General features: G+C 46.1%; 1 non-coding gene across 1 annotated transcript; it reads left to right on the top strand.

Moving 5' to 3' along the window:
* The first annotated feature begins 8706 nt into the window (after positions 1-8706).
* On the top strand, positions 8707-8815 carry LOC136506371 (small nucleolar RNA R71). Its single transcript, XR_010771580.1, has one exon. It is a non-coding gene; the product is annotated as a small nucleolar RNA R71 (small nucleolar RNA).
* Positions 8816-19136: the final 10321 nt, after the last annotated feature.

Consider the following 19136-nt stretch of genomic DNA (forward strand, 5'->3'; position numbering starts at 1 on the left):
AGAGAACAAATGTAGCAACATCATGGCCTACCATGGTGGAGCGCTCAAGCATGTCAAGCCATGGCACGAGCGCGCTGCGGTCTTCCATGAAGATGGCATGTATCCTAGCGTAGAAGCAGGCCTCCGGGTTGCCGATGCTAGCAAGCTTGGTAATGGGCTTGGCACGGTACTCGTGGTCATAGAACCAGTTCTAGGTCCCAAGGTGTATCCCACATAGCAGCACCCACCATAGTGGTATGCTCTATCCCACTATAGCATCGCTGCACACCCTATGCATCTGTGAACAGGTTGCCCATAGGCTGCCAAGATCTTCCATGGGATCTGCTACAGCCATAGCGATGCGGCTAGCAATCTCAATATCCACATCCATCGGGAGCTTCTCCATGGAACGAGGCCATGCGTAGCGGCTACAAAAGATAGATCCTCGGGTCAAGGAGCACCGTCACGGCAGAGCGAAGCACTAGGGAGGGGATTTAGAGTAGAGCAAGGTGAGTTCCAAAAAACCCTTTTGGGATTTTTGATCACTCCATTCTTGAAGGTTTCATGGCATAGGGATGTCTAACATCTCAGGGAAGTCAATCGTCATCCTCCGTGTGAATCGCGTAAACCATGTATGAAAATATGAAAAAAAATTCAGAATGAAAGAATCTTTTATCTTACTATCTTATGATTACTAATTAGAGGCCTCAATGGTGTGAACCGCATAAACCATGTATGTAAACTATGTGAACCCCAAATTTTGCATGTAAATTACCCACCTCTACCATTACAAAAGATAATTCAAAGTAGTCGATAAGAATAAAATAGGCTAGCAGTTCGTCACTTTGTCTCCCCTAAGATCGTGGTTAGCGCTAGAGAGGCCGAGCCTCGTGGTCAAGTCAATTTTCTCCATCCAACTTCCAACACCGTTACATCACCATTACTTCCACCAGGAGAAGCGTGCTCCACTAAGATCGTGCGAGACGTGTCCTCACCTTAACTCCTGCAATCGTTCAGTGCAATCGAAGGGAACTCCAACGGGTGCCTATCTCGCCCATCCTTCTATAAAAGCAGAGGCTAAGGCATGGAAGCAAGTACATGATTCCTTTTCTCTCAAACCCATTACACTTACCTATCTTCTCATTCTATCTTCTTTGTCCGGCGCTCCACCTCGACACCCCATCTTTCACATCTCATCCATGGTGGATCGGGCAATGAAGTGCCCAATGGAAGAGTCACAGAGGTTGTCCCTGCTCACCCCTGCTTTCGTGCGATGCTATGACAGGACAAGGAGGGCAGCTCGGCGACACCACCACCGGAGAGCCGATCCTCGCTTCCAGCTATCTCCGACGACGACAACGGTGGGGGCAGATGATGTCCTCACGTTGGTGGAGCAGCTAGACGTGGCCACCTCCGCCCTTCGTGAGGAGAGCCGGGAGGTGGACTAGCTGCGCCTCTATTGATGCCGCGAAGCGAGAAACAACCACGGTTGTGCCTCACTGGTAAGGCATTCGTCATGATATGATCTTGCTCCTTCACTACGTGCGACATCATGTCTTTAGCTATAGCATTTTCTTATCTTCTTTTCAGCCATCCAAGAGCAGCTGATCGCTGCACAGGGCGAGGCAATGCAGGTGATCCCCTTCGCTAGGTAGTTGAGGACAACGCCCATGTCTCCTCTCGGATGGTGGCTAGGACCACCACATGGTAGCAGGAAATGTCGTTCACGTGCTTTCACCTCCTGCACCTATGGGGATGACCCTAGCAGACCGCCTCCGCACCATGCTACCGTGGGTCATGGAGGTGGCCACATACTACATTCGCCTAGGAGCCGCTTCGTCCATGGCTACCACCTAGCTTTGGCTAGATGAGGACCTGACCATGGTGGAGCTAGGGTTCCTAGGAGACACGAGCTATCGGTAGCGCCAGAACCTAATCGGTGAGTTCTCCACCGTGGGTGATGGCGTCTGCTGACTGTAGTTAATGTTAATCACAAACCATCAATATACCTTGTATAAATGATTAACATGGATCACCAACATAGACTTATGGGTTTTAACTAACAAATTCCATGAGTTTTGGTGAATCTATATTTCCAGTAGGATTTAATCAGAAAACCGCCAAGGAGGACCTATTCATAAAAGAAAATTGCGTAATTCCGTAGGATAAACAACGTGGGAAGATTCTAGAAGACTCTAGGAGGCTCTCTGTCGATAGAATATTATCGGCAGTCCACTGAGGGGTATCCCGCAATGGTAGATTTGTCGGTGGGGGTGCGCATAATCAGGAACCGGATGGTGATATAAGGTGCAGAGACAGTGATTTAGATAGGTTTGGGCCATCTGATCGACGTAATACCCTACGTCCTGTGTCTTTGGTGTATTGTATTGAGATGTAGTAGATAGATCTCGATGGATCATCTATGTATCTTGTCCGCTAGGGGACCCCTACCTCTCCTTATATACTCTGGAGGAGGTAGGTGATGCATCCGGCCCAAGTGGGGTTGGCCGAGGCCCAATAAATTAAGGCTGCCCGGACCCCAACAGTTCTCAGGCACACCCACCCGGGGAAAGGCCCAATGTCCCTAAAAGACTAGTCCAATAGGGGAAGGGTGGCTCTCCCTTTTAAGGTGGCTTCCTCCTCCCAAGCTAAGCAAGGTGGGATTATTCAGAGGCTCACACGGTCGCCGCCCGACTACAACTAGGCCACTTGGCCCCTTTGTTGCGTCTTTGCCAGCGGTTAATAGTGGAGGATGTCCTCATCATTCCCACCCCCTTAAACAAGGGCCCAGCTTTGATACCAAATGATGCATCCGGCCCAAGTGGGGTTGGCCGAGGCCCAATAAATTAAGGTTGCCCGGACCCCAACAGTTCTCAGGCACACCCACTCGGGGAAAGGCCCAATGTCCCTAAAAGACTAGTCCAATAGGGGAAGGGTGGCTATCCCTTTTAAGGTGGCTTCCTCCTCCCAAGCTAAGCAAGGTGGGATTATTCAGAGGCTCCCACGGTCGCCGTCCGACTACAACTAGGCCACTTGGCCCCTTTGTTGCGTCTTTACCAGCGGTTAATAGTGGAGGATGTCCTCATCAGTAGGGTTACAAGGAAAGTATCCTATTTGGTACTATACAATGTCTTGCGGTGCACACCGAGCAACGCCATGCACGCCTTGATCTTGTGGGCTGGGCCACCTCTGATGGTGTGGCCCATGTCTTGTCTTGAGGATACCAGAGGCCATACCCCCACAGCTAGTCCCCAAGCCTGACAGTAGGTGATGTAGTCATGTGGTGCTAGGGTCAGAAAGTAGAAAACCAGATGAGCAGGCAGCCAGTCCCTGGGCATAGCCTTGAGATGAGAAAAGCGCACATTCACCGCAAGGTGAAGTGTGCCCACTTAGTCCCCGAGCCAGCTGGAAGATGAAGAATGAATATTGTAGCAGGGTCAAAGAAAAAGAAGTCTGAAAGCTCGCCGACGTCATCTGACATGTGTGTATCAAGACCCCAGACGTGCTGCTCAAGATCAGCACCCTAATCCGAACAGCATGGAGCAGCTTTGATAGCACATCAACGAGACATAGCAAGATCTGAGCAGCAAGGGAGTCCCTGGCGTTGCTGACGATGTCCGAGCACCGAAGAGCGAGGAGTCCCCAGTGTCGCTACTGATGTCCGAGCACCGAGGAGCAAGGAGTCCCCGGCATCGCTGGCGTTGTTCGAGCACCGAGGAGCGAGGAGTCCCCGGCGTCGCTGGCGACATCCGAGCACCGAGGAGCGAGGAGTCCCCGGCGCCGCTGGCGATGTCCGAGTACCAAGGAGTTCTTAGCACCGCTGGCGATATCCAAGCACCGAGGAGCGAGGAGTCCCCGGCGCCGCTGGTGATGTCCAAGTACCAAAGAGCGAGGAGTCCCCGGCGTCGCTGGCGTTGTTCGAGCACCAAGGAGCGAGGAGTCCCTGGCGCCGAGCACCGAGGAGCGAGGAGTCCCCGGCGTCGCTGGCGATGTCCGAGCACTGAGAAGCGAGGAGTCTCCAGCGCCATTGGCGTTCTCCAAGCACCAAAGAGCGAGGAGTCCCCGGCGTCGCTAGCGATGTCCGAGCACCGAGGAGCGAGGAGTCCCCGGCGTCGCTGGCGTTGTCCGAGCACCGAGGAGCGAGGAGTCCTTGGCGTCGCTGGCGATGTCCGAGCACCGAGGAGCGAGGAGTCCCGGGCGTCGCTGGCGATGTTCGAGCACCGAGGAGCGAGGAGTCCCCAGCGCCATTGGTGATGACCGAGCACCGAGGAGCGAGGAGTCCTTGGCGTCGCTGGCGATGACCGAGCACCGAGGAGTCCCTGACGTCGCTGGCGATGTTCGAGCACCGAGGAGTCCTCGGCGTAGCTGGCGATGTCCGAGCACTAAGGAGTTCCCGGCGTCGCTAGCGAGGTCCGAGCACCGAGGACTCCCCGGTGTCGCTGGCAATGTCCGAGAACCAAGGAGTCCTCGGCGTCGCTGGCGATGTCCGAGCACCGAGGAGTGAGGAGTTCTCGGTGTAGCTGGCGATGCTCGAGCACCGAGGAGTCCCCAGCATAGGCGATGTCCGAGCACCGAGGAGTCCCCAACGTAGTTGGTGAAGTGCGTACGGTGAAGAGTGCCCACTTAGTCCTCGAGCACGAAGAATCCGAGCGCCGAGGAGTAACCAGCATAGCTAGCGATAAAGCACGAGCGATGAACAGTCTGGTCAACTAGTCAGCGGCGAAGTGAGCGTTGAGTAGAAACGACCGGTGAACAGTCTGATCAATTGGTCGGCGATGAAGTCCATTAACCTAGTGGTTCGACCAGTTGATCGGTAGAGAAGTCCGAGCACCAGGTGATCCGATCACCTAGACTTTGATCCTGCAAAACAAATATGTAGAATGGGTAGTACATGATGTAAAACTAAACAAACTCCAGAGAAAAAATAGCGTATGTAGCTTGGCGATCAGTTGGTGCAAAGATGTATTTATACTTAATATAAACCGTCTGAATAGTTAGTGTGTAGCTGAGTCTCTAGCCCTAGCCAGCCCGTTAACCATAACACAGGGCGCGGAGCCCGTGTACGTGTAAGAAGAACAAAGCGTCGCTAAGGAGCCGCTGCCGACCACCCATAACACAGAGGGCAGACGCTCATGCACGTGTAGGGAGGAGCCAGAGATAGGGCCGTCTCTGGAGGCGTCCGAGCATCAACAGGACTGTTCGGGGGTTCGGAAAATCGTTTGGAGTGCAAATATGGAGAAAACAGCTCAGAGAAACATTATAATGATATACGAAGATTGGAGAATATTTAGAAAATATTAAAGTGTGACTTAGCTTTAGATAAAAAGTCTAGTTGGTGATGTATGGCGTTAGCTGGTCGGTATTGACGACGAGCACCTGACGGGCAGTGAGTTGTTGGTGAAGGCAACCTCGAAGGTGGTTCTGAGATCGGATCTGGTTTGCTGGAGACGTGAAGTCCTGTCGCAGGCTGCTGGAAAGTCATCGTTGCCATGATGTCGAGCCCGTCAGGTTGTTGAAGGACGCCGCCATAGGAAGTCAGGTTGCCACGAGCGGCGTTGATCTTGAGATCCCATCTGGCCTGCCATGGATCAGCGCGCACACCCCTACCTGGCGCACCAACTGTCGACAGAATATCATCGGCAGTCCACCGAGGGGTATCCCGCGATGGTAGATTTGTCGGTGGGGGTGCGCGTAATCAGGAACCGGATGGTGACACAAGGCGCAGAGACAGCGATTTAGATAGGTTCAGGCCGTCTGATCGACGTAATACCCTACGTCCTGTATCTTTGGTGTATTGTATTGAGATGAAGTAGATAGATCTCGATGGATCATCTATGTATCTTGTCCGCTAGGGGACCCCTACCTCTCCTTATATACTCTGGAGGAGGTAGGGTTACAAGAAAAGTATCCTATTTGGTACTATACAATGTCTTGCGGTGCACGCCGAGAAGCGCCGTACACGCCTTGATCTTGTGGGCTGGGCCACCTCTGATGGTGCAGCCCATATCTTATCTTGAGGATACCGGGGGCCATACCCCCACACTCTCCACCAAAGCGAAGCCTGAGCAACTAACATGTGGAGCCAGCCGGTCCCTGGGCCTACTAGTTTGCCTCCAGCTTCCTACGTCGGTTCTCCACTACGTCCTAGATTGCATATACGTCATTTATTCAAGTCAGTTTGATTCGAGGGTCTAGGATGCTTCAAGGGGCCTATATATACTTGTCTGTACCCCACTCCAGAAAAGAATGCATTCGATCCTAAGAGCCTAAGGGCTAGAAATCCTAATTTATATTTTCACCAGAATCAGAGCTAGCAATCAAGAGAAGATTAGTCCTTGATAGGATCTTGTCTTGTATTACAGATAGAAAGATAGAGTGAGAGGGAAGAGTTTTGGAGAAGTCTCGATCTGACGATGCTCTCTCTAAGGCTTGTACCCTTATGGAATCAAGTTCTTCTTGAGCTTGCTTCTGAGATTTCTCTGGTAATCGACTTCTAATTCAAGTAAGCATCTTGTTCATATTGTTCTTTAGGTTTATGACCCTCTTTGAGTACTTTAATCCTTGTAGCTCCTAGGTTAAAGTAGTATTTGTAGTGTAAGCATGGTGCTTAGACTCGGTTACTCATGGATGTACCCTATTTTTTGGATCGGTGGTAGCTCGCGAGGGTGACTCTTCTAGTCTCGTTGAATCCTTTGTAGTTCACCTCCCATTAATAGGCCTATCAGGACCTTGTTGCTATAGGAAACATACTCTGGCTGTGTTTTCTCTAGTAATATCCCCAGAATTGAACAATAGAAGACAAAGGTTACCAAAGTTAGAATTAGAAGACCTTAGCAATCTCCTCTACGCTCATATTATCTAGCCTTGATTGTGAAGTTGGGTTAAGTTAGATTTGGTTATTCTCACACACGTTTCCTTGGGATCGATATAAAAATAGGTACTCCCGGTGAAATGCTACATCGATATAATATACGTGTGCTTGCGGATTATTCTATGTGCATTAATTTATACCAACAAGTATTTCTAGTGTCATTGCCGGGGACATGGTTGCTGAGTTAACTTCGAACCTAGCTTAACCCTATATCATTATTCTTTTATCTTTTATTTTTTTGTTCCTTTCTTTTACCATGGATCCTGAATTCACCCCTATCTACCAATACGCTGCACCTACGAGCGCATGCCTAGAGCAACTAGAATCCTCAAAGCCTATCTTAACACCTAGCTATGAGTTGCGCCCGTGTTTAATTAACATGGTTTATGATCAATCCTTTTCAGACGAAGACGATGAAAATTCCTATTCCCACATAAATGAGTTTGAGCAGACCTGTGCATGTTTGCGCATTGCGGGCATATCATATGAAACCCTACAATCGAAGCTTTTTCCTTTCTCTTTGACGGGAAAAGCTAAACGTTGGTACAAGCTCACCATAGGGAGTAGAAAAGGAGATTGGGGAGCCTTGTGTTCTAGCTTTTGCTTGCATTCTTTCCCATCTCTAGAGTAGTCAGCCTTCGCTCAGAGGTTCTATCTTTTAGACAAGAAGAACAAGAATCTCTGAGCATGGCATGGGAACGTTATAATGCTCTCATTAATACTAGCCCTGACCTTGCCATTCAAGGCCACATTCTTCTTCAACACTTTTATATGGGTCTTGATAGAAAAACCTCGAAGCATCTTGATACAGCTTCAGGAGGATCATTCTTGCATGTCTCCACTAATTTAGGGAGAAGCATTCTTACTAAAATCCTAGAGAGCACCCCTGAAGAAGTAGAAAAGAAGCCGCTAGAGGAGGAATCCCAGATAGCTAAACCCAAGCTTTTGCCTAACCCATCACTAGCTTTAGCAATCTCAAATCCTGAACCACCAGAAAAAGGAGGAAACTCTAATTTCGGATTTCATGTTTGAATTCGAGGATGAACTTTTTGATGAATACAGAGATACCTTGAATTACCATACTATGAGGAGACCCGAGAAGCCTAGGAAATCATCATCCCATGAAGAACCTTTAGACCCTTTTGAGGAAACTTTCCTTAAAAAGACTACAAAAGAGCTAGTGTCAATAATAAGCAATGAATGGTTAGAAGAGTCAGAGCTTTCCTCTGATGTGATTCGTCTAGATTCACCTTCTATTTCTATTTGTTGTCAAATTAACAAGGCTCCTTTTGATGCTCTTTATAATCCAATCATGGGTGTTAATATCATATCTGCATCTTTTGCTCATGATTTATGAAAACACATGCCATTGACCCCAACAACAAAGTTGTTGAAAAGTCTTTTAGGACACATTCTCCCAAGTTTGGGAATTCTATATGTCCTACCTATCTAGGTAAAAGGAACCATGGTTCATTTGAGCTTTTATATCTTTGATATCATGAAGTTCAACCTATTGATAGGACAACCAATTGAAAGATTTATTCAAGAAGGACAAACGGAGAAGTTAAAAATAAGTCTTAGGAAAACTTTAAACTTTATGTACCCATTATTCATTCTCTAAATGTTGAGACTGAGCCAATTCCCGAGCAAGACCCAATGGAAGAGGTTAAGGTTGCATCTCTTGATGATTTGATCGAACCCAACCTTGAAGATGATGCCCAGTTCTTCGTTGAAGAAGAGGAGGAAAATCCTACATATTCTGAACCTCTAGATGAATTGCTAGAACCACCTAAGCCCACCATTGAGCTTAAACCCCTTCCTTCTGGTAGAAAGTCTACATGAGTAGCCAATTCTCTATCCCATGATGAGGACATTCCACAATGTAATCTTGAAAATATTCCCATGCCTCAGGAATAGATTCATCATGTTGTTGCTGAAAGCTTGAAATTCTCCCACGCAGAGCATTAGTCTTACCTATGGGAAAGAACTTTGCTAGAAAAGCAGTGGAGCAGTTATCCCATGTAGCATTTCTATCCTTATTGGCATAGAACCATTGCTTGGCCTTCCCCAAGAGTGAGAATGGGAAGAGGCAAAGTAGTATGGCATCTTGGGTTACTCCTTTGATGGTGAAAGTGCTACAGATCTCTAGAAAGTGTTGGAGATGTGCACTCGCATCTTCATGTGCCTTCCCACAAAACTGGTTTACTTGCACCATGTTGATGAGAGCTGGCTTGAGCTCGAATCCATTATCTCCAACATTGACTATTGGTCCAGTATGGATATTGGTCGTAGTTGGAGCAGAGAATTCACGGAGAGTCCTGTTAGCCATGGCTTCAAATTCAGGTGTTAAGCTTCATCTTATATGGTTGTCTTCCGACTTTAAAACTGGAACTTTCTTGAGTTTAGCTCTAGTTCTCCTGATTAAAACTTCTGGATCTTCAACGTAGTTTGTCGGAAGGTCAAAACTGGTCGTACATTACCCTGCATAAGATACACAAGTAGACAAAACAAGGGTAAGCCTGTTTGAGCAGAGGTCAATGGTTATCTTCAATCACATCAATAAGTATAAGTTTATCAATACTTCCTTTGCCTAGCTACCATCCCCGGCAATGGCGCCAAAAAATGTTTGTTGGTATTTATTAGCGTGTCACTTGTTTTAAGTAGCCACCTATTATAAACCTATATCTCCTAATATTACTTTACTATGTTGTCATCCCTAGTGATGATGTCAGAGATGCTTATTGGTACTACACAGCATTACTACTAGAATAATACTAAATAGTTCTTTATCATTTTATGTGACTAGAAAGAATATATAAATATATGATTAAAAAGGATCTGCATGCTCACAGATAATATAGCGTTATAGCACTTTACACGAGAGTATTCCAGATATCATTATTTATATTTTTACCATAGGAAAGGTCTAACATGGACATGTATTGATAACTTATACTATTGAAGGAGAAGTAAACTATAACCAATGTTACACTCATAATAGGGGTAACTCATACGATAAGATATATGATAAGTATTAATAATAATAAATCACTCAAAGTACTCCTTTTTATGGCATTAGCATGGTCAGGTAGAATATTAGAGGAATAATTCCTAAATCATTCCTAATTACAAGTCAAAGCATACATTGATTAGTGCAATTATACCAAGTAGTCATTGCTAAGATCATCCTCATATCTACACATAAGGGATATTACTAAGGAAGATTAAGAATAGAGCTTGCTCTTCCTTCATAACTGAACCCTACGTGCGCCTATATTCGGGGAGTGGACTATAAAGGACTCAACGGGAGTGTCACATCCACGATCTACCACATGATCCAAAATATAGGGTGTATCCGACGGTAAACAATGTATAAGCACCACGCTTACACAATATCGACCACTCACCTCGTACGCAGCGGAGCGAGTGCTATATGAACTTAGGCATGTATATAATGGTAAACTAGCTATACTAAGCATATAACCAATGTAGATGATGAACATTATAACAAAGAACATGAATAAGATGAATACTAATATTGCCATAACAATTGTAACTAGCATATAAAAGTAATGGAGATACAAAAGAGAGGGGGTACAAAGATTATACCGAACCATACTCTTAACAAGATCAGGAATCCAAGCGAAGCCTGCTTGCCACCCTCTAGACCTAGCCTAACTAGTTATGTCCTAGAATATGGTGGAGCTCTGAGGATGACTAGAGTTTCTGTCTTCTCAAATGACTGATGCCTTCAGGGGGCAGGAGTGATATATATAGGTCGGAGCGTCCAACGTGAGCCCTTGGATCAAACTGACTTAAAGGATGGCATAGATACAACCTAAGAGGCGGTGGAGAACCGACATTACAATGAGGGGCTGATAGGTGAGCCCTAGGGGCTAGGTGGCTTATAGGTGGGGCCAACCAGCCCCACCTAGCAGTGTCTCACCCTCTGCTTTGGTGTGGAGTCCTCCCGAGTCTTCTAGAGTTTTCTGGTGTCCATTTTGCTACGGATAAGCGTAATTAAATCTGACATGTAGGTCCACCTTGATGGTTTTCTAAACAAATCCTATAGAAAATATAGATTCACCAAAACTCATGGAATTTGTTAGTTTAAACCCCTAAACCTTCATTGGTGATTATATTTATGCCCTTATATATGTTATATCCACCAATTGAAAGACTTATTCAAGAAGGACAAACGAGAAAGTTAAAAATAAGTCTTAGGAAAACTTTAAACTTTCTATACCCATTACGTATTCTCTAAATGCTGAGACTGAGCCAATTTCTGAGCAAGACCCAATGGAAGAGGTTAAGGTGGCATCTTGTGATGATTTGATCGAACCCAACCTTGAAGATGATATCTAGTTCTTCATCAAAGAAGAGGAGGAAAATCCTATGGATTCTGAACCTCTAGATGAATTGCTGGAACCACCTAAGCCCACCATTGAGCGTAAACCCCTGCCTTTTGGTCTTAGATATGCTTTTCTCAATAATGAACAGGATTCTCCTATGATCATAAGTGATAAACTCTCCCAAGAAGAATCCCTCCGCTTGATAATTGTCTTAGAAAAGCATCGCTCTACTTTTGGCTACTCACTCCAAGAACTTAAGGGAATTAGCCATGCTCTTTGCACCCATCACATCCCTATAGATCCTAACTTTATACCTTCTAGGAAGCCACAACATTGGCTTAACAATGTGATGAGAGAGGTTGTTAAGAAAGAGGTTTTAAAACTCCTACACACCAAGATCATCTATCCCATTCCGTATAGTGAGTGGGTAAGCCCTGTTCAAGTTGTGCCTAAAAAGGGAGGCATGACTGTTGTTAAAAATGAAAAGAATGAATTAATCCCCAAAAGAACCGTCATTGGATGGCGGATGTGCATTGACTGCCGAAAACTTAACAAGGCAACTAAGAAAGATCACTTTCTGTTGCCCTTCATTGATGAAATGTTGGAGCGACTGGCAAATCACTCTTTCTTCTGTTTTCTTGACGGGTATTCAGGTTATCACCATATTCTGATCCATCCAAACGACCAAAGCAAAACCACTTTTACATGTCCATATGGAACCTATGCTTATCGTAGAATGTCTTTTTGGATTATGTAATACTCCAGCTTCTTTTCAAAGATGCATGATGTCTATATTTTCTGATATGGTTGAAGAAATAATGGAAGTTTTTATGGATGATTTTTCTGTTTATGGAAAAACTTTTGATGATTATCTTAAAAATTTAGACAAGGTTTTGCAAAGATGTGAAGAAAAGCACTTAGTCCATACTTGGAAAAAATATCATTTCATGGTTAGAGAAGGCATAATGCTTGGACACTTGGCGTCCGAACGAGGGATAGAGGTAGATAGAGCTAAAATTGAAGTAATTAAACAGTTACCTCCTCCTATAAATGTCAGAGGGATCTGTAGTTTTCTTGGCCATGTGGGGTTTTACCGCTGCTTCATAAAAGATTTTTCACACATTGCTAGACCTCTAACAAATCTTTTGGCCAAGGATGTTCCCTCTAATTTTGATGATGCAGGCTTGAAATCTTTTAACATTCTTAAGAAAGTGCTCATCTCTACACCAATCATTCAACTCCGTGATTGGTCGCTACCTTTTGAAATCATGTGTGATGCTAGTGATTATGTTGTGGGGGCACTTTTGGGACAAACACAAGATAAGAAGCATCATGCAATTGCTTACACTAGCAAAACTTTGACAGCACCCCAACTTAATTATGCAACAACTAAAAAGAACTCATGGCTGTTGTTTTTGCTATTGATAAGTTTAGATCTTACTTAGTAGGAGCTAAGGTGATTGTCTACATTGCTCATGCTGCTTTAAAATACCTGCTCACTAAGAAAGATGATAAACCTCAACTTATAAGATGGATTTTGCTACTCCAAGAATTTGATTTAGAAATAAAAGATAAAAAGGGAGTAGAAAATTCTATTGCCGATCATTTGTCTAGAATGCAGTTTGAAAATCTGTAGGAATTGCACATCAATGATTCGCTGCGGGACGACATGCTCTTCAAGATCACAAAATCCAACCCCTGGTATGTGAATATTGTTAATTTTATGGTTGCGGGTTATGTACCACCAGGGGAGAACAAAAGGAAGCTCATCTATGAAAGTCATCTCCACATATGAGATGAGTTGTATGTCTTTAGAGTTTGCTCTAATAGCCAACTCAGAAGGTGTGTACCGATAGAGGAAGGCATTAAGATCATCGAACGATGCCACTCATCACCATATGGAGGACATTATGGTGCAATCTTCACTCATTCAAAGATCTAGAGAAGTGGATTCTTTTGGCCAACCATGTATGATGATACAAAGGACTTCATCTGGAGTAGTAGAGCATGTCAGAGGCATGGGAATATTAATTCAAGAGATGCTATGCCACTTACCAACAACCTCTAGATTGAACTTTTCGATGTCTGGGTATCGACTACATGGGACCTTTTCTAAAATCAAAGAACTATGAGTACATCTTGGTGGCAATTGACTATGTCTCCAAGTGGGTTGAAGCCATACCATGTAGAACTGCTGACGCAAAGAACTCTAAGAAGATGTTTGAAGAAATATTATTTCCATGATTCAAAGTTCCAAGGATGGTGATTAGTGATGGAGGCACTCACTTCACTGATAAGAACTTTCACAACTACTTGTCAAGACATGGGATCCATCACAACGTCACTACTCCATACCACACTTAGACAAGTGGCCAAGCAAAAACATCGAACAAATAAATCAAGAATATTCTGTAGAAGACGGTCAACGAGATGGGGACTACATGGAAGGATAGACTACCTGATGCACTATGGGCTTACAGAACAGCCTATAAAACACCACTTCGGATGTCACCATACCAACTCATCTATGAAAAGACCTATCATCTACTTGTAGAGCTAGAATTCAAGGCTCACTGGGCTATCAAGCGATAGAACATGGATTTTGAAGCTACCGGAACTAAGAGGAAGATGCAACTCTCTGAACTTGATGAATGGCGTGAAAAAGTGTATCACAATGCCAAAATATACAAAGAGAGAACAAAGAGATGACATGATAAGAGGATCAAGAAGGAGTTCACCCCCGGAGATAAGGTATTACTTTTTAATTGCAGGGTTAAATTATTTAGGCACAAAACACTTCGAAGCAAATGGGAAGGACCATTCAAGGTGATAAGCACTTCGTCGCATAGAGCGGTAACATTTCAAAATGATGAAGGTATGTTATTCAAGGTAAATGGTCACCATCTCAAGATTTTTCTAGAACATGAAAAACCACCTGAGGATTTGGATGAGGTAGATTGTCTAATTTTACCATAGATTTACATCACTGCATAAATATCTACGTGGGATTAGAAACCGCTGTGAGAAAAATCTCCGTGGGAGGACACCATGTGGGACCAGCTAGTCCCACCTCCTGACCGGTCGGCCCCACTGTCAGCCACCTCACGACTGGTCAATTCTCTCATGTATTCTAGAACCTTCGCCTCCACAATCCTATAGTTTTTCACTGCATTCACATATTCCTTCGTTATGAGGCCCTAATAGATAGATCTTGACCCCTACTGCAAGTTTCCCCCTATATAAATGAGCCCCAGCCAGCCTCCATAGCCATCCCATCAAAGCATTCGATCTCCAATAGTAGCAAAACTCTCCTCCTCCCTAGTTCAAATGGCTGGTAGAGAGATCGTCCCCTTTGGTTTTGATCTCAACAAGAAGCCCAACGCGCTTGCACTGAGCATCATTCCTCCAAAAGAGGTAGCTCCCGTTCGTCAAAGTGAATCCTATTTCATCCAAGTTGTCTGTCATCCAGTGATTGCTCTGCTGCCTCCACCTCTACTTCTTGAAGGCAATCCATGTCAGCAAGAGCCTCAGCTAGATGTCCTGAAATTGATCAAGGTGATGAAGGAAATCAATCTCGTTCCTCCAAAGGGGCACGAGGTGTTGACCGGAGTGAAGACCAATAAGTTTGGGGATGTTACATGCATGAAGTATAAGTCGGTCACCCAACATACAACCATTGATGGAGTTCAGGCTATGCTAGAGCAGATCAAGGTTGTTCCTCCTAAGGAGAAGAAAAGGAGGGTGCCATCATCTGTTCTAGAGAATGAGGAGAAGTGCCCATGGAAGACCATGGCACTCCTACAGAAGAAGATTGAAGATCTTACCGATTTTGTTCACACCTTAGAACAAAGGATTGACGAAGAACACATTCATCGCAAGAGCCTACAACATGATGTAAACGTTTTAAATCGTTATGTTACCAAGCCTAGGAAGTAAGAGTGAGATAGGTTATGATAAGGCACAAGTGGTTAGGTCAAGTGTTTAAGATCATAAGTTTAGGATAATCGTTTAGCTTAGCTGCTAGAGTGGCTGAAGTTTATGTTAGCCAGTCAAAAGTTTGTGCATAGTTTTGATTGTGTAATAAAGTACCTTATGATATCAATGGACCTGCTCTATATTTCTTTTTGGCTATGTATTTGTCTCCACATGTTGTGCATAAAGGTAAATAGGAAACAAGTGTGGCGGAAGCACACCACGACAACAGAATAGAATTCGATCATGAAAATCATGAAATTCAGGAAGTAATGGACCAAGAACCATGTCGTCCAAAGCTCAACTCGAATGGGCTTTAGACCAGGCCACTTGGTCTCCCTTTTGGGCCGACTAGCCCATTATAGCACCGCCTCGCCCTGAGCTTTGTCCATGGTCAGGTTTGTGGCCCATATGTTCTATTTTCACATGTTATACTTTCTATTTCGAACTGAATTAAAAATCCTATGATAAACAACTTTAAAACCTAAGGAAATATTATTTCAGTCATGACTAAAGGATAGACTCAAATAATACTTTTTCTAGAAGTCATGCTACTATTGGGAACTTATTATTAGAGACCCCATAATATTTAAGTTGTTGTGAAATGAGATATAGTAGAATAATGAGAACTTGATTCTTGATGTCTCGTTATTGGAGAATTTTATTTCAAAAAGTTAAAAGAATAGCTATACCTATCCTTTGTGGTAAGCAATATCCCATCAGAACCAAGTAAGATATATAGACTAGAAAACCTTCTACATATATTACTTGTTATTGTGTTGAGTTTGGTCAAACCTTGTGACCCTTGTTGAGAAATTTCCCCTTCACCCATTCATAGTCGTAGTCACTCCCGCTTCTCCAGCCCGTGTACATCCACTGACGGTCCTCCATCCTTTAACATTTACATCATAAAGTATTGTGACCGTCAATTGCATCTACGCGGTGTTCCTACTGTCTAATAGGTGAGGATAGGTCATAATCCCACCCGCGGATGCGTAGATGAGGTCAGTTTCCATGCTCCACTCCTCTCCGATACAGAATTTCGGCAGCACCTCCCCGCTGTTCTCCCGATACACGTCCTGCAAGGGAGAGTGTGTATCTGGAGAACAACAGGGAGGTGTTGCCAAAACTCCTTCTCGGACCGGAGCGGACCATGGAAACTAACCCATCTACGTATCCACGGGCTGTTCAAAAAACGTGGATAATCCAAAACAGATACGGTCGCAGATACACAAAGATCCGCATACCTACGACCGTATCTCTTTCGGACGGGAGACGCCTAACTGGGTTACGCGCGGGCTACGACAGACATGCGGAAAAAGAGGTTATTTATACCTAGGGTGTCGGTGAAGTAAGGCTAGCGGGCAGTGGCGAATTGACGCAGTGGCGAGGCGACGCAGTGCAGGCAGAACCGCGACGTCGACGAAGACGATCGGGGTCCTCCGGGTCCCCTCCGATGTACTCTTCTCCTGCATAAAAAGACAATAGGTTATTGTTTGTTTAAAATTTCGGCAGCACCTCCCCTGCACGGGGAGGTTTCCAAAACCTGCAAAAAAACGACACGATGGCCGACATTCACAACGGCACGAAGGCCCTCATATCAACTTACGGCACGAAGGCCCACACAACCACATACGACACGAAGGCCGACAACGAGAGTTTTACCTAGGGTTGCGATGGAGTCGGGCGTCGCGGTGCGGGGGTCACTTTCTTCTCTGGCGAGGTCGAGCGGCGTTGGAGTACTCCTCTCCCCCTCTTCCCTTTCTTCTCTCCTTTTCCTCTTCTTCTCCTTCTCTTCCCCTTCCTCCTTCTCCTCTTCTTCTCCTTTTCTTCCCCTTCCTCCGTCTCCTCTTCTCCTTCTCTTCTTCCTCCAACTTCACCCTCTGCCTCCTCCCCTCCAACAGCAGCCGGCGACGGGGGCGGCCTGAGGGCTGGGGTCGGGGCGGGAAGGCCGGCGAGGGGGGGCCACCGGAGGGCCGACCGGGGCGGCCGACCTCCCCTTGCTCGACGGAGACGGGGAAGGGAGGCAGGGCGCGACCTCGGCCGCCACTGGGCGTGGTGGGGCGGCGGGGCGCGCTGGGCGGCCGAGCGTGGGGCGGTGGGGCGCGTGGGATGGCCAGGCGCGCAGCGGCGGGCGCGCGGCAGCGGGGTGCGCGGCGGCGGTGGTGGAGGCGCGGGGCGACCGGGGTGCACGCGCGGCGGTGGGGATGTCTGGGTTTCAGGCATCCGACGTCGCAACTCGCTCGAAACCTTCTCAATTTTTTACCACAGCCTACACATGCGATAACATGACATCTCGCCAAGTTTCGTGATTTTCGGACTTCGTATGGGTTTTATATAATTTTAAAACACTTTTCCGGCAAGTCGGTCGTCATGTTACGCGAAGAAGATGCGCGAAATTTGATGCGAGTTCGTGGATAGGGACTCAACATGCACCAATTAACATGAATAATATTTTTTGAAACACTACATTGCAATATTCCATACACATGCAGTTCAAATTTGACATATTCGAAAAAAATCAAAGAATCAAAATAAATTAAGGAAATATACAAAAAAAAAGTCAAAATTGGCTCAAATTTTAAAATTGAGTTCAAAACAATGTATTGTAGCACCACAAAAAAACTGAGCTAAAAAACCAAAAAAAAAATCTTTGCCGAGGGCGTCGCTTCGGGCCCTCGGCAAAGACGATTTATAAAAAAAATTTGGCCGAAAAACTGGTTCCAAAAAAAAATCTTTGCCGAGGGCCTGGTCTAGGGCCCTCGGCAAAGTCTTTTTTTTAAAAAAAAAATTTGCCGAAAAACTGGTTTCACAAAAAAAAAACCTTTGCCAAAGGCCTAACGGGTGGCCCTCGGCAAAGCTTTACGGGAATGGCCGCCGTGACCCAACGGACCTAATTTGCCAAGGGCCGCGGCCCTCGGCAAAGATTTGATTTGTCGTGGGCCTGTCTTTGCCGAGGGCTCCTGTGGCTGGTCCTCGGCAAAGAGTGTCTTTGCCGAGTACCCGAGATTTGGCCCTCGACAAAGCCTCAGACCCTCGGCAAAGCACGCGTTTTCAGTAGTGATGGGCGATTGCTCAAGCTGGGAAATGTTTGGCGTGCACCATGTACCTAACGCTAGCTAGATATGCCTTACCTGCGGAACTCCAAGGCACGGCGATTCTGTCCATGCGTATGCGTTGAGCTCTATGCTTTGCTTTGCGCTCACAGCAATAATCCGCCTTTTAGGTTTTATATAGGTACAATACAATGCAACGCTAGCCCTCCGGCCGGCCAAGCAAAGCACGGTGCAGTGTTGTCATTTCTGTTTGGTTGTTTCATTCCTTCAGGTTCAGGGAGGGGACGGCGGCGTGTCTCGGCCAAGCTGGGGCTGCACGAGCACGGGGGCGACCATGTCCGTCGTCGCACACTTCGTGCCCCGGCGGCGACGGTGTCGGGCTGCAGCTGCGGCGGCGGGCACCGGCACCACTGCGTCAACATCTACGTGAACAGCAACGTGCAAGGGGTCACCAACTCCGTGCTGGTCGGCAGCAAGGTCGCCATGAGGGACCCCGGGCAGCCGCCGCCGTGACGGAAAGCGAAGTTTTCGGCAGCAGCAAAAGCCGAAGACGACGACGAAGACTGTTGGGATCGTCGTCGCCGTAGTGTCGTGGCTGCTCGTACCAGCTGCGGCTACCGTGCTTTACCTGTATCTTTTTGTACGCATACGCCAATGACTGCAGATGCATTGTTTTGGACTTTTGGTGATGGTATGATTAATATATATCGAGCAATTTCTTCCCTTGAATTCGCTGTAAACTATGGCGAGACCGATTTACACCTGCGAATTGCCATTGTTTCTCCCTCGGCCTTAGGGTTTGTTGTACGCAAGGTATAAACATTTTTGTACCATAAAACGTAAGGGAAAGCCGATACGTACAAGCATATACTAACAAACTATCTGTCGGTCGTCACAACCCCACAC

Source organism: Miscanthus floridulus, chromosome 14 (genome assembly GCF_019320115.1).
Source record: "Miscanthus floridulus cultivar M001 chromosome 14, ASM1932011v1, whole genome shotgun sequence".
Classification (NCBI taxonomy): domain Eukaryota; kingdom Viridiplantae; phylum Streptophyta; class Magnoliopsida; order Poales; family Poaceae; genus Miscanthus; species Miscanthus floridulus.